The sequence below is a fragment of the Piliocolobus tephrosceles genome, chromosome 11 (assembly GCF_002776525.5).
Source record: "Piliocolobus tephrosceles isolate RC106 chromosome 11, ASM277652v3, whole genome shotgun sequence".
In the NCBI taxonomy this organism is placed as follows: domain Eukaryota; kingdom Metazoa; phylum Chordata; class Mammalia; order Primates; family Cercopithecidae; genus Piliocolobus; species Piliocolobus tephrosceles.
Window position 1 is genome coordinate 6,517,038 of NC_045444.1, and position 17,238 is coordinate 6,534,275.

A 17,238-nucleotide genomic window follows, 5' to 3' on the forward strand; every position below is an offset into this window, starting at 1 on the left:
TACCATGGCGAGCTGTTTCTTCCCTGCTCTCTTGTAGAAGAGGTACAGTGAAATGCACCAGTTCTGTAATACAAAGAAAGTTGCACAAAGCTCTGCAAACTGGCAGCCAAGAGTTCGCCATTTTTGCTAGTAGTTCAGTTCAAGGAATGCATATTGTGCTCCTGCTGTACACCAGGCTCTGCTGGGCCATAAATATTCAGTCTCTGAGTTGGAGAAACTGAGATAAACCCTTGCAGAACAGGGAGGTAAAGGCTACAGTGGATGAAGCCCCTGTCACTGAAGGTTTGGAATATAGAAATTCCATATTTCTATAGGAAACAGGCCACTTAATTCAACCTTGAAAAATGGCACAAGTTTTCTAGCAGGAGATGCTGCTAAGTCTTCAAAGAATAGGGTGAAAAGATTGGGGAGGCATGCCAGAGCGTGGTTTAAAAAAATGTCAAACAGTCCAGTATTTATGGAATTCAAAAGAATGGGCCATCAGTGGTGTGTTTGAGTCAGCTGGTTACCAGTTTATGAGTTTCAAGTTGTAGATTTTCAGAAATTTTTGTGAGCTCTTGGTTAACCTAGCCATTATTAAAAATTAAGTTGGCTGGGCGTGGTGGTTCACGCCTGTAATCTCAGCACTTTGGGAAGCCGAGACCAGCAGATCATGAGGTCGGGAGGTAGAGACCATCCTGGCTAACATGATGAAACCCCGTCCTTACCAAAAACACAAACAATTTGCCAGGCGTGGTGGTGGGTGCCTGCAGTCTGTCCTACTCAGGAGGCAGAGTCATGATAATCGCTTGAAACCGGGAGGCGGAGCTTCCAGTGAACCGAGATTATGCCACTGCACTCCAGCCCGGGAGACAGAGCGAGACTCTGTCTTAAAAATAATACTGGCCGGGCGTGGTGGCTCAAGCCTGTAATCCCAGCACTTTGGGAGGCCAGACAGGCAGATCACGAGGTCAGGAGATCGAGACCATCCTGGCTCACACAGTGAAACCCCGTCTCTACTAAAAATACAAAAAACTAGCCGGGCGAGGTGGCGGGCGTCTGTAATCCCAGCTACTCCGGAGGCTGAGGCGGGAGAATGGCGTAAACGCGGGAGGCAGAGCTTGCAGTGAGCTGAGATCCGGCCACTGCACTCCAGCCCCGGCAACAGAGAGAGACTCCATCTCAAAATAATAATAATAATAATAATAATAATAATAATAATAATAATAATAATAATAATTAAGTTATATAAACTTGAAATTAGTTTTAAAACCTAATAAACTCATTGATTTCTAATTATTTCACTATACTATATTGATATGCTGTCTCTGTTAACTGAAGGTGCTCTGGAGGAATTGCATGACTATTCTGTGTTGTGGGGATACTGTATGTTGGGCTGCTACCACACAGCTCTCCCTCATTCCATGTTCAGTGAAATCCCTTTGACAGCTTGAAGTCTACCATAGTGGAAATACTTATACCACAGATGTTGACATACATTACAAATCAAGGACTGCTTTATTGTTTTGTGGATTGTGTAAACCAGGGGTCAGAAAACTACCTGGCTTGTCTGGCTTGAGGCCTGTTTTTCTATGATGCGTGAGTTAAGACTAATTTTTACATTTTGAAAGGGTTGTAAAGGAAATAAAGAAATTTTTCAAAAGGAATATATAACAGACATTTTATGTGCTACAGATAAAATCATTCAACTAAGGTCAGCAAAAGCTTTCTATAAAACTCAGCTGGTTGTACAGAACTTACAATAACAGATTATTGCGTATTTTATCATTATTCATAAATTGTGTGCTACACATTGTTAATATCATTAAAATAATCTTATGTTTGGATACACAGTCATGGCACACCGACACATACATACCTGTGTGTGTGTATGTGTGTTCCTGTGTCCCACCCTGTACAGCGTGCTAGGAGACAATTTCAATCACTAGTGGAATAGATAATAGAACGGTGGATGTGGAGATGAATAATTGAAAAATCGGGACTTATTTTTTCAGTCATTATCATGAGAATAAGAGAGCTCTTTTGATCTTAACCTTAGTTTAGTAGACTGTGGATAAAATATGCCATTCATTAACTTCAAAAAAGAATTTGTCACTCTTTGACTCAGAATACAAGATAACAGGTGGATATTTTTGAGTTGCTGAAAACTGGAAATCTGTGAGTATCAATCGCTCTCCTTTGTCGACTTGTTTAATTGATTGACAAAAGAAAGAACACACTCAATATTGGAACCACCTAAAAGAAAAGAGATACCTTTTATAAACTCAAAGAGAACAACAACAGCAGCAAAAAAAAAAAAAAAAAAATCCTATAAAATCATCTCGTCATTCCCCCCACAATTTTCCCTTTAATGTCCCAGAAGATGGTTCTAAAATTCACTCTGTTGCCAGGTTTAACGTTTATTACAAGCCCATGTCTGCTTATTTTTTGTCTCTTGTGTATGGAATCTGTATGAAATCATAGCCGAGTGACATTACAGTGAAAGTCAGCATTTAGAGAAATGAAATCCGATGAAGCTGGAACTGATTTTTTCAGGGCGTGCACGAATGTCTTGGTGCCTTATAAAACGTGCTCCCAAGAAAAGAGACACCTTGAAACGTTCCTCCAAAGCAACCTCTACTTTAGGGAATTCAAGTCTTCTCCAGATTGTTCAGCCAGCTTGCTCCAATGATCATAAAAGAAGACAGATTGGTTGTAATAGCGGCGTTTGACATTAGCTGTACTGGAAGACAAGAGTTATGTGTCAGGAGAAGCCTCCAGCCTTTGAAGATTCACTCCAGAGTCTGTGTGGAGATGAAAGGACCCTGGTGTAGAAACCCTGTGTTCTACTTACCACATGACCACTAACTGGCTGTGTAAACCTGGGAAATAAAAACTTCTAACTTCAGTCATCCAGAAGCAAAATTCGCACCCCTGTTGGAAGGAATGGAGCTAAACAGGATATATAAATCTAAGGTCTATTTTATCACAATGTTGCATATCAATTAGAATCTACATTGATTTGCTTTCTGCCAGGCACCCATATGTGCACAAATGACGCCTGGATATCACCAGCTAGAAGATGACAGTCATGTCTTTGTGTGCCAATGACTAATTTTTGGAGCATGTACTACTCTGATATATACTTCTGTACCCTATCTAATTTTATACCAAAGCAAATACAATTATGCAAACCTATGTTCCTTTTCACTCTTTACCATGATGTGGTAATAATGGCAAGAAAAGGTAGTAGCTTTCATTCCTCATCTTTTTTTTTTTTTTTTTTTGAGACGGAGTCTCACTCTGTCGCCCAGGCTGGAGTGCAGTGCCCGGATCTCGGCTTGCTGCAAGCTCCGCCTCCCGGGTTCACGCCATTCTCCTGCCTCAGCCTCCCGAGTAGCTGGGACTACAGGCGTCCGCCACCGCGCCCGGCTAGTTTTTTGTATTTTTTTAGTAGAGACGGGGTTTCACCGTGTTCGCCAGGATGGTCTGGATCTCCTGACCTCGTGATCTGCCCGTCTCAGCCTCCCAAAGTGCTGGGATTACAGGCTTGCGCCACCGCACCCGGCCTCATTCCTCATCTTATAGTACCTTAAGGATATCAATCAAATGACACAATGACTTTCTATAAAGCAACTAGCGTGAACTTTGCTGCACTAAGATGTCTGCAGTGGTCTGTTTCCCTTCCTGCCCAGAAAGCAAACAGACAAGGGTTCACAGAATCTGCTCTCAAAAAAAAAAAAAAAAAAAAAAGAGGCAGAATGTGATCCTTTACTTCTCATTAGAATGTCTTCTCAATGTCTTCTCAGTTTACATCACTTAACCCATATGACTTCTCCAAATGCTGCGAGAGAAAGACTGTAGCAGCTCAGTTTACTTCCAGCCTGGAGCAGAAGGGCTTGAGAAAAAAGATATTTTTAGGACTTTAGAAAAAATAGTTCTTTTCTAACATTTTTGTAATCCAAGAAGTCTTTTCTTATCAAGAGTGTTCAGTAATCTTGTTTTACAGAGCTATTTTGTAAGCTCTTAAACTGTTGAAAACATATTTGAAAAATATATATGATTTAGGAGTCAGGCGCGGTGGTTTTTCTGTAGTCCCAGCTACTTGGGAGACTGAGGAGGGAGGATGGCTTGAACCCAGTTTGAGGCTGCAGTGAGCTATGATAGCACCATTGCACTCCAGCCTGGGTAGCAGAATAAAACCCTGTTTCTTTAAAAAATATATATATATATACACACACACACACACACACATAATGTATATATGTACACACAAATACATAATGTGTATATATGCACACATACATATTTGATTTATATATTATCACTTAATAGATACTGAAAAGGCATTTTACGAAGTACAAAATATATTTTCAATGAAAATTCTTAGTCAAAAACACAAACAAAAAATTAGATTGAACTGAATATTTTAAAATACATAGATGTTTAATCTCTAAGAATAAGTTTCACAGAATTTTTAAATAGAGATCATATTTTTTAAATGTAAGAGTGCTGGAGATTCTTCTAGGAATGGCATAAAATCCAGCAACTTGGAACTAAAACATAAAAAATATTTGTCTATGTAAAATTTTTGAAAACCATGTGACTGTTCACCAAAAAAAAAAAAAAAAATCTGTATAATCATCCTCCCAAGAACTTTAAAAAGTACTTCAAAAAAAAAAAAAAATCACACTTTTGAGGCAGGGCTAAATTGCATTTCCCACTCAGACAGGCAGAACAGCATGTGGAGGCTCGCATCATGAACTTTTGCTCCAGAAAGACTGCAGGAATACATTAGGAAAGCCCAGAGGACCCACAGACCCTCCAGAGGAAGCAGACTGCTCCTGCAGGACCCAGGAGACACCCCAAATACTGTGACTGCCCAAACTGTGGCGGGAAAGAGAGATCATCCCACAAAAGGGGGATCATCTGCCCCTGAACACAAACCCCCACTGGGGAACCCGAAGGTCTAGATTACGGGAGAAGATTCTGACCTTACTTGGAGCTCATTGAATTTAGAAAGCTGAGCAAAATGCCCAAATAAAGCAGCAGGAAAATCCCTGTAGGCTTGCTGAGTCAATTGCTGCCCTGCTTCGCAGTGGACCTTCAGGAGGGCTACCAGAGGCACCTAGAAAAGGCCATAGGGAGAAGGAAATCTCTAGCTGAACTTCGTAACAATCTGAACCCACTGAGAAGCCTCCTGGCCAGAACACAAGGGAGGGCATGAATCCAGTGTCCAGAATCCACAGGTAGGGGAAGCAGGAAAGCCCTACTTATTTTTGCAGCTGGGAGGTGGGTAGCCTGGGAGAAGTTCACAACCCTGCTTTCCCACTGCTTGGAAACACACTTGGTGCTGTTGAGGGTGGGGCACATTGAGAGTGAGACCAGCCCTTTGTGTTGCGTGGGAGCTGGGTGAAGCCTGTGACTGCCAGCTTTGCCCACTTCCCTGATAACCTGCATGACACAGCAAAGGCACCCACAATCCTCCTAGGAACATAACTTCATTGACCTGGGAACCTCACCCCCATCCTCCACAGCAGTTGCAGCAAGACCTGCCCAAGTAGAGTCTGAGTTCTGACATGCCTAGCCCTTCCCCCACCTAACGGTCATTCTCTACCCACCCTGGTAAATGAAGACAAAGGGCATATACTCTTGGGAGTTCTGGGGCCCCGGCCACCACCTGTTCCTCCCCATGTTACCATAGCTGATGCTCTCTTGAAAATGCCACCTCCCAGGAGGAGGCCAATGAGAACAAAAATAGTGCATTAATCAAACAAAGCTACAGACCCTCAGAGAGTCCATTTCACCCCCTTGCAACCTCCACTGGAGCAGATGCCCATATCCATGAGAGACCCACAGACAGTTCTATGCAGACAACCCTCAGTACCAGCCCAGAGCCTGGTAGACTTGGTGGGTGGCCAGATCTAGAAGAGAGATAACAATCACTACAGCTCGGCTCTCAGAAAGCCACACCCCTAGGAAAATAAGAAGAGTACTACATCAAGGAGACACCCAGTGGGACATAAGGAACTGTACAACAGCCTTGTGTCCTAGACATTCCCTCTTACATAGACTACCCAAATGAGAAGAAACCAAAAAACCAACTCTGGTAATATGACAAAACTAGGTTCTTTAACACCTCCCCCAAAATTACAGTAGCTTTCTGGCAATGGATCCAAACCAAGAAGAAATTCCTGATTTACCTAAAAAATAATTCAGAAAGTTAGGTATTAAGCTAATCAGTGAGGCACCAGAGAAAGTTGAAGCCTGATGTAAGGAAATAAAAAAAAAAAAAAAAAAATCATACAAGAAGTGAAGGGAGAAATATTCAGTGAAATAAATAACACAAATAAAAAACAATCAAAACTTTCAGAATCAATGCAAAATGCTCTCAAAATTCTCAACAATAGAATGAAACAAGTAGCAGAAAGAGCTTCGGAGCTCAGAGACAAGGTTTTGGAATAAACCCAATCCAACAAAGACAAAGAGAAAAGAATAAGAAAATATGAATAAATCCTTCATGAAATCTGGGATTATGTTAAACAATCAAACCAAGAATAATTGGCATTCCCAAGGAAGAAGAGAAGTCTAAATGTTTGGGAGAATAATCAAGAAAAACTTCCCTGGCCTTGCTAGAGAACTAGACATCCAAGTACAGGAAGTTCAAAGAATGCCTGGGAAATTCATCACCAAAAAATTATTGCCTAGACACATTGTCCTCAGGTTATCTAAAGTTAAGATGAAGGAAAGAATCTTAAGAGCCATGAGGCAAAAACTCTAGGTAACCTATAAAGGAAAACCTATCAGATTAACAGCAGATTTCTCAGCAGAAATCCTACAAGCTAAAAGGGATTGGGCCTTATCTTCAACCTCCACAAACAAAACAATTATCAGCCAAGAATTTTGTACCCAGCAAAAGTAAGCTTTATAAATGAAGGAAAGACACAGTCTTTTTCAGACAAACAAATGCTGAGAGAATTTGCCACTACCAAGCCAGCACTATAAGAATTGCTCAAAGGAGCTCTAAATCTTGAAACAGATCCTGGAAACACATCAAAACAGAGCCTCTTTAAAGCATAAATCTCACAGGACCTGCAAAACAAAAAATACAGTTAAAAAAACAAAAACGAAAAACAGGGTGTACAGGCAACAAACAGCATGATGAATAGAATGTTACCCCACATCTCAATACTAACATTGAATATAAATGGCCTAAATGCTCCACTTAAAAGATAAAGAATTGCAGAATGGATAAGAGTCCACCAACCAACTATCTGCTGCCTTCTAGAGACACATCTAACACATAAGGACTCACATAAACTTAAAGTAAAGGGATGGAAAAAGACGTCCCATGAAAATGGATAACAAAAGTGAGCAGGGGTAGCTATTCTTATATCAGACAAAACAGACTTTAAAGCAACAGCAGTTAAAGAGACAAAGAGGGTCCTTATATAATGATAAAAGGCCTTGTCCAACAGGGAATTATCACAATCCTAAATATATATTCACCTAAGTCTGGAGCTCCCAAATTTGTAAAACAATTACTACTAGACCTAAGGTATAGACAGCAACTAAATAGTGGGGGACTTTAATACTCCACTGACAGCACTAGAAAGATAGTCAAGACAGAAAGTCAACAAAGAAACAATGGATTTAAACTACACCCTGGAAAAAGTGAACTTAACAGTTATTTACAGAACATTCCACCCAACAACCACAGACATTCTATTTAACAGTGCATAGAATGTTCTGCAAGATAGAGGAAATGATAGGCCACAAAATGAACCTCAATAAATTCAAGAAAACTGAAATTATATCAAACACTTGCTCAGACCATGGGGGAATAAATCTGAAAATCAATGCCAAAAGGAACCTTCAAAATGATGCAAATACATGGAAATTAAATAACCTGCTTCTGAATGATCATTCGGTCAAAAATGAAATCAAGATGGAAATTAAAAAGTATCTTGAACAGAATGAATGACATTTGTGACACAACCTATCAAAACCTCTGGGATACAGTGAAAGCAGTGCTAAGAGGAAAGTTCACAGCCCTAAATGCCTACATCAAAAAGTCTGAAAGAGCACAAGCAAACAATCTAAGGTCGCACCTCAAGGAACTAGAGAAACAAGAACAAACTCAACTGAAATTCAGCAGAATAAGGGAAATAATCAAGATCAGAGAAAAAGTAAATGAAATGGAATTAAAAAAATACAAAAGATAAATGAAACCAAAAACTGATTCTTTGAAAAGATAAATAAAATTTATAGACTATTAGCAAAATTAACCAAAAAAAGAAGAGAAAAAATCCAAATAAGCTCCATTAGAATTGAAACAAGAGATATTACAACTGACACCACAGAAATACAAAAGATAATTAAAGACTATTATAAACACCTTTATGCACATAAACTAAAAATCCTAGAGGAGATGGATAAATTCCTGGAAAGATACAACCTCCTAGCTTACATCAGGAAGAATTAGATACTCTGAACAGACCAACAACAAGCAGCAAGATTGAAATGGTAATCAAAAAATTACCAAAAAAAAAAGTCCAAGACCAGACCAATTTACAGCAGAATTCTACCATACAAAGAAGAATTGATACCAATCCTATTGACACTAACCACAAGATAGAGAAAGAGAGAACCCTCCCTAAGTCATTCTATGAAGCCAATATCACTCCAGTACCAAAACCAGGAAAGGACTTAACCAAAAAGAAAACTACTGACCAATATCCCTGATGAACACAGATGCAAAAATCCTTAACTAAACACTAGCTAACCAATTCCAACAACATATCAAAACAATAATCCACCATGATCAAATGGGTTTCATACCGGGGATGCAGGGATGGTTTAACATACTCGAGTCAATAAATATTATACACCACATCATCATCTCAAAAGATCAGAAAAAGCATTTGGCAAAATCCAGCATCCTTTTATGATTAAAACTCTCAGCAAAATTCACATGCAAGGGACATACTTCAATATAATAAAAGTCATCTCTGACAAGCCCATAGGCAACATAGTACTGAGTGAGGAAAAGTTGAAAGCATTCCCTCTGAGAATTGGAACAAGACAAGGATGCCCACTCTCACCACTCCTCTTCAACATAATGCTGGAATTCCTAGCCAGAGCAATAAGACAGGAGAAAGAAATGAAGGGTATCCAAATCAGTAAAGAGGAAGTCAAAATTGTAGCTGTTTGCTGATGTTATGATTGTTTACCTAGAAAACCCTAAAGACTTATCTAGAAGCTCCTAGAAATGATAAAATAATTTAGCAAAATTTCTGGATACAAAATCAATGTAGCTCTTCTATACACCAACAGTGACCAAGCTGAGAATCATGTCAAGAGCTCAATCCCTTTAACAATAGCTGCAATAAATAAATAAATAAAATACTTAGGAATATACCTAATCAAGGAGGTGAAAGACCTTTACAAGAAAAACTACAAAACACTGCTGAACGAAATGATAGATGATACAAAAATGAAAACACTTCTCATGCTCATGAGTGGGTAGAATCCATATTGTGAAAATGACCATACTGCCAAAGTTACATACAAATTCAACACAATTGTCATTAAAATACCACCATCATTCTTCACAGAATTAGAAAAACCAATTCTAAAATTCATATGGAACTAAAAAAGAGCCCACATAGCCAAAGCAAGACTAAGCAAAAAGAACAAATCTGGAGGCATCACATTACCTGATTTCAAACTATACTATAAGGCCATAGTCAACAGAACAGCATGGTACTGGCAGAAAAACAGGCACATAGACCAAAGGAACAAAATAGAGAACCACAAATAAACCGTGATACTTACAGCTAGCTGATCTTTGACAAAGCAAACAAAAACATAAAGTGGAGAAATGGCACTTTATTTAATAAATGGTGCTGGATAATTGACAAACTGCCTGTAGGAGAATGAAACTAGATCCTCATCTCTCACCGTCTACAAAAATCAACTCAATATGAATCAAGGACTTAAATCTAAGGCCTGAAATTATGAAAATTCTAGAAGATAGCATTAGAAAAACCCTTCTAGACATTGGCTTGGTCAAAGATTTCATTACTAAATACCCAAAGGTAAATGTAATTAAAACAAAGATAAATAGCTGGGACTTAATTAAACTAAATAGCTTTTGCACAGCAAAAGGAATTCAGCAGAGTAAACAGACAACCCACAAAGTGGGAGAAAATCTTCACAATCTATACAATCTTTGTCACATCTGAAAACTATAAAAATTCTAGAAGATAACATTGGAAAAACCCTTCTAGACATTCGCTTGCAAGAACCCAAAAGCAAATGTAATAAAAACAAAGATAAATAGCTGGGACTTAATTAAACTAAAGAGCTTTTGCACAGCAAAAGGAACAATCAGCAGAATAAACACACAACCCACAGAGTGGGAGAAAATCTTCACAATCTTCACAATTTTTGTCACATCTGACAAAGGACTAATATCCAGAATCTACAATGAACTCAAACAAATTATCAAGAAAAAAATAAGCAATCCATCAAAAAGTGTACTAAGGACATGAATAGACAGTTCTCAAAACACGATATAAAAATGGCCAATGAACATATGAAAAACTGCTCAACATCACTAATGATCAGGAAAATGCAAATCAAAACCACAATGCGATACCATCTTACTCCTGCAAGAATGGTCATAATGAAAAAGTCAAAAATAGTAGATGTTGGCATAGATGTGATGAGCAGGGGACACTCCTGTACTGCTGGTGGCAATGTAAACCAGTACAACTGCTATGGAAAACAGTGTGAAGATTCCTTAAAGAACTAAAAGTAGAACTACCATTTGATCCAGCAATCCTGCTACTAGGTATCTACCCAGAGGAAAGAAGTTATTATACAAAAAAGATATTTGCACACACATGTTTATAGCAGCACAATTTGCAATTGCAAAAACATGGAACCAACTCAAATGCCCGTCAATCAATTAGTGGATAAAGAAACCATAATATATACATATATCTCATATCTATATATATATATATCATATATATATGATGGAACACTACTCAACCATAAAAAGGAATGAATTAATGTCATTCACAGTGACCTGGATCAGATTGGAAACTATTATTCTAAGTGAAGTAACTCAGGAAAGAAAAAGCAAACATTCTATGTTCCTACTTGTATGTGGTTGCTAAGCTATGAGGATGCAAAGGCATGGGAAAGACACAGTGGACTTTGGGGACTCAAGGGGAAGGGGTGGGAAGGGAGTGAGAGTTAAAAGACCACAAATTGGGTGCAGTGTTTACTGCTCAGGTGGTGGGTGCACCAAAATCTCACAAATCACCACCAAAGAACTTACTCACGTAACCAAACACCACCTGTTCCCCAATAACCTACGGAAGTAAGAAAAACAAACAAATAAATAAATAAAGCTAAACAATCATACTTTTAATAATAAGCTAAAAGTTTCTACATTTTTTTTAAAAAAAACAGGTAACAATGAAAAAATAGGTAAAGAAAAGGAACACATAAAAATACAAATGACTTTCATATGTATGGAAAGATGCTCAACCTCACTAATGAAAAAAGAAATGTTAACCCACACTAAAATATTTTTAACTCATATTGTAAAGACCAACAGTTATAATATACCATGGTGACATGGAAGAAGATGGAAATATTTTATACACTGTTGATGGCACTACAATTAATAATATATAAAATAAAGGGCGATGTTATTCAATACTGGAAACAAATGCTCTTCAACCCAATAATTCTGTTTCCAGCAATTTGTCCTATAACTATTAGCAAATGTTTGCAATGGAATATATGCTAGGTATAATGCCAGATTTGAAATTACCCACAAATTTATCAAAAAGGGGTTTGATTAAAAATTGTGGTCAGCCCTGCATGGCAACAGCTTTGCCACAGTGCTCCTTGCAGGTACCCAGAGTCCACTCAGCCACAGGCTTGCACCGCAGCTGATCTGAGTCTTGCCAGGATACCTTGAAATGCAAGAAGGTGAGGGCCAGCAAATGGCTGCTCCAAAAACTCATACCACTTGCCCTCCCACCCCTGTGGGAGGCCACCATGTTTCTCATCACCTCTCAGATTGTGATAAAGGGTGGGCTTCTCTGTCCTCTCCTCTCGGAATAGAGCTGCATAACACAAAAAAACAAAATTGTTTAACTCAATCAAGAATTGGATTCTTGGCTGGGTGTGGTGGCTCATGCTTGTAATCGCAGCACTTTGGGAGGCGGAGGCAGGTGTATCACCTGAGGTCAGGAGTTTGAGACCAGCCTGGCCAACAACATGATGAAATCCCATCTCTACTGAAGACACAAAAATTAACTGGGCAAGGTGGCACACGCCTATAATTTCAGCTACTCGGGAAGCTGAAGGTTGAGGTAGGAAAATCTCTTGAACCTGGGAGTCGGAGGTTGCAGTGACCTGAGATCACACCACTACACTCCAGCCTGGACAGCAAGAGTGAAATTCCTCTGTCAATAAAACAAACAAACAAACAAACAAAAACCAACAAAACTGTGTTATTTGCAATGGGAATCCCACAGCCCATGTTGTGGTCATCTAACCCATTTTGTTTAGATGTCATCCTTCTTGGTATCTACAGCAACAGTGCATGGCAATTCTTTGCTTAGCTGTTTGTGCAAATAAAAAACTGTCTGAATCTAAATGACTCTTTTATCTTTACCAGTCTATTGGTCAGGCCTGGGTCTTAGGTTCACTTTATGTATTGGTGCCTGACAAACCTCTACGAAAGAGTAATGTACTCATTAAAAAGAATGAGGCAATCCTATATGTTCTGATACAGAATCATCTCCAATATAAATTGTTAAAAGAAAAAATATCAATGTGCAAAGCAGTGTAAACAGATTTTGTGTTTAAGAAACAGAAGAGAACATATAAACATGAAAGCACATATAGGCATAGAAATTTCTGAAAGGATACTAAAGTAAGAGGTAAGTTAGAATCTCAGAGAGTAGGACAAAAAAGGAAGAAAGCCTTACTTTTTACTGCATACCCTCTTTAAACTTTCTGAATGTTTTACTCCATCCAGAAAAGTACTTTAAGGAGAAACTGAGGCAATAGAAAGCATACATCATTTAAAACACAGTTCTTATATCTGTTTTAAAGTTGCATGCACTGATTTATTTTTATTCATAGCTTTCTTTAAAAACACATATTACTTTATAATACATAATTAAATAAACTTATTTTTTAAATTGTCTCTCTCATCATCTCTAGCCCAGCCATAGAATTTAAGCTCATCATAAAAAATGAGACTTTTCTTCTTCTTTTTTTTTTTTTTTTTTTGAGACGGAGTCTGGCTCTGTCGCCCAGGCTGGAGTGCAGTGGCCGGATCTCAGCTCACTGCAAGCTCCGCCTCCCGGGTTTACGCCATTCTCCCGCCTCAGCCTCCCGAGTAGCTGGGGCTACAGGCGCCCGCCACCTCGCCCGGCTAGTTTTTTTTGTATTTTTTAGTAGAGACGGGGTTTCACCGTGTTAACCAGGATGGTCTCGATCTCCTGACCTCGTGATCCGCCCGTCTCGGCCTCCCAAAGTGCTGGGATTACAGGCTTGAGCCACCGCGCCCGGCTCGAGATTTTTCTTCTTTACTTTCATTTATATCTATAGCATTATGCCTGACACATAAAATACACTCTGTAAAAAGTTGTTGAGTAATTGGATGAATTTTATTTCTGTAAATTATAAATGGTATTAATCTGCATTCTACATTTCTTCCCTTAATAAGTTCCTAATAGGTTCTCCATGCTCAGAGGCCACCCCTTGTTGTCTTCTTTCCTTTTACTTGGCATTGCCTAATGGACATCTCTCTAATAACTTAGACCTGAACTGAAAACTTGCCAGATATAATAAAACTATTTATTTGGTGATCCTATGACAGAATAATGATAGATCCTTTGTTTCCTTTGGAAAGGCAGTTGCAGGGTTAAAAGTGAAGGCCTACATCGAGGAAAATAAACTGAAAAAAAAAATAAAGAAAGAAAAAGGAAGCAAGTAGATGCAAAGGGAAAATAAGAAAAAAATAAAATGAAGAGTTATTATTATGTACGGCATTTAAAAATTTTGTTTAACCACCCAAAACACCCTGTGAGAAAGGCTATTATCTCCTATATCATAAACATAAAAACAGGATACAGAGAAGTTGAAGAAGTCTTTAATCCCTATTCCTCAATAGCCACCAAGGAAAACAAACAGGATTTGAGCCCAGGTCTGTGTGACTGTTTGACCAGAGGTTTATCTGGGGAGCAGGTTTTCCCTCTGAGGAGAGAGAATCGATGTCTGGAGATACAAACACAGACTCTGGGGCTTGCCCTGGGCTCTGCCTGTGTATAAGACATGAAATCACATTACTTAGTGCCATTTTCCTTCTAGTTTTAAATTTAAGATTATTGTGATTTGTGGACTTGCTAATCTTATGTTTCTTCAAGTTTCATATGAGTGAAATAAGATATAAAGACTTCTCTTAAGTGTGTTAAAAGTAGATTAATTGTTTTGCATATGATGAAGGGAATATCTTAATACCAGTATTATACAAAAATGCATTGTTTTCATTAACATGAACTACAGGAGCAAATGGTAACATATCTTGTTTTCTATTAGCTGCTATTAGCGGGATGCTAGTAGCTTTTCATTAGCATGCTACTTCTACTGGAGGTAGCTAGTAAGATATTTGGAGACCGGCTAAATTTGGGCTAAATTACTGTAATCCTCAATAAACTCATATAAGTTAGCCAAGCCCCTCTAGGGTGTTTGTAAGCCTGAGGCAAGAGTACAAACAGAGAACCACATAGGAATCTAAAGAGTTACAAATCAAGCTAAAAAACTAGTGAATCAAATATGCTCTACTCCCCTCCCTTGACAGGTAGATATCCCTTCACGTCCACATCCCACAGTTCAGAGTTCTGCCCATACTGCAAACAGCTGCCTGTTGGCCACCCCTCAGGAAGGCAGATGAGGGAAGAGAACAGTGAAGACCTTCGAAGGACTATCAGAGCTGTTGAGGCAGGGAACTGGGTGTTGTGTGGGGAGATCGTGTTCTGGAAGGCGGTGGCAACTTCCTATAGTCATCTCCCCCAGGCTCATAAGGCCCTGCCCTTGTGACACAGGATATGACCGAGGAGGACCACAGTGGGACCCTCTAGGAACCCATTCAGGGCAGGAAGCCCCACTGGCATGGGTATAAGGGGGATGTGAAGGGAGGATTTCCATTGAACTCTTTGCTTGAATACTAAAATGTACATAATTTACCTCATTGGCCAAAGAATCTAATGTAAAAATATAGTAAATTCATTCAGACAAAAATTATAAAATGTATGTTAAGCCTATTGGGCTGTGTCAGCAACTGATGTCTGTCAGTCTGTGAAAAATACCTATTTAGAGAAAGGAACCATAGGTCTGGCAATTGATCAGATTTAAACCAGGAGCAATAAGGACAACCAAAACAATAAGAAAAATGGTCTGAATATACCCCTGGTGCAAAACCCGAAGGTAGTTTGAGAAGATAGGGCTGCCCTGTCAGACAGAAAATACGAGGAGCTGATTTATGCCATTAAGAAAACATGGGTGGCGTCTGCTGCTATCACTGTGTCCCACTTCTGCTTTTCATCTCCTCCAGGGCTGCAAAAGGCTCACCAAATAGCATGGGCCAGTTTGTTCAATTTGCCTGAGACAAAGTGGCAATTGTGCCAGGTTTCCGAGAGCAGAGAGAGCTGTGAGGATATGGAACATTTAGTTTTAACAATGGCAATGTTTCAGGCAAACCAGGAGAATTTGGTCACCCTAGCCTGGGATTTTTCACTGAGAAGGCTACTCAGTGGAACCAGGCGTAGAAGAATCTAGGGGGAGACTGTGTGTGTGGCACTTACAGTTGGGGCTCTAGATTGAAGGTTGTGGAATTCCAGCTCGTCACCTTGTGGCTGTGAGGTCTCATTCAAGCTGCTAAACCTCTGTATGCCATCATTTTTTTCAGCTGTAAAATGGAGCAAGTCAGAGTAGCCAACTCAAAGTTTAGAGAAAAAATGAAAGCTCTAAGCGTGCTGCCCGATATATAAACATGATCAATAAGTCCTACTATTGCTATCTATTGCTATTACTAAAACAATACTTTGAGAGAGTGCTGAGGGTTGAACAAGAGAGACCAAATCCAGGTGAAATTTAAGGGCAATTATTGGGGTTGGGTCAGAAGTCATAGACAGAATGTAATAAGAGGGATGTGAGCCTGGAGCACTGGGGCAGGATGCCAGGGCATGGATGAAGTGAGGGAGCACAGGCACTTTCTAAATGAGGAGCACTATCAAGAACAGTGCTTTCTCTTATTCAGTGCTGGGCTGTGTCTGGGTAAGAAATCGCCCACTCCCTATCACTGGCAAAAAATAAATAGGATAAATTTTTTTGCAGAAAAAAGGGGGACACTGGAAACTTGTGAAATAATAGGTTATAAAACCAATAAGGAAGAGGTAATTGTTGGTAAAAATGTAAGCAATTGCCTCCACTCAAGTTTTGGCTCCAAAGTAGAAGCAAAAATAAGACATGATGTGTACTACGAGCATATTAAAGTTACAGACATCAGAAGTTCCAAAGATGGGACAGGCTGAGTCATTCATCCAATCAAGCAGTAAAACAGAAGCTATGAAATGATGACCCTGGGCAAGATTTGGAAAACCATTGTCCAATTTTGCCTATATGCTGTTTTACTTTCTTTTTTAAATACCCAACATTCAGGCTAATTTTAAAAAATCAAGAGATTTAACCAGAAAATTGGAATTTCTGTCCTCATTTGTAATGGCAGAAATTAACCCTTGACTAGTATCCAAAGGTTGATGATGGTGGGCTGCTTCTTCTGAAGGGCCATGAGCTTTGCATGTACCTCAGCGAACACCCAGCCAGTGTAAGTCTTAAAAGCTGTAAAAGAAGACAGCAGTTTGCATCCTTTTTTATACCTGTTTCTTTAAGAAGGGGACTGTCAGAACAAAAGTGAGACAAATATTTACAACTAAGAAATTTCAAAAGTATCAGATATTCAGGTCAGATACAAAGTGGGATCTTTAGAACAGGAAGACTCCAAATTTAAACAGAGCCAGAGAAAAAGCCAACAAGGGAGGAATGAATTCATTGCCATGGAAGTAACATCAAAGATTGAAAAAGAGACAAGCAAATACCAGACCCCCTCCGCCCCGCAAAAAAAAAAAAAAAAAAAAAAAAAAAAAAAAAAAAAAAAAA

The 17,238-nt window shown here is 39.1% G+C and overlaps 1 protein-coding gene across 2 annotated transcripts in view; it reads left to right on the forward strand.

Annotated features, from left to right (window-relative positions):
- The window catches only part of CNTNAP5 (contactin associated protein family member 5), an 872,320-nt gene that overhangs the window by 395,896 nt on the left and 459,186 nt on the right, over positions 1-17,238 (forward strand). The gene's annotated exons all lie outside the window — the stretch shown is intronic.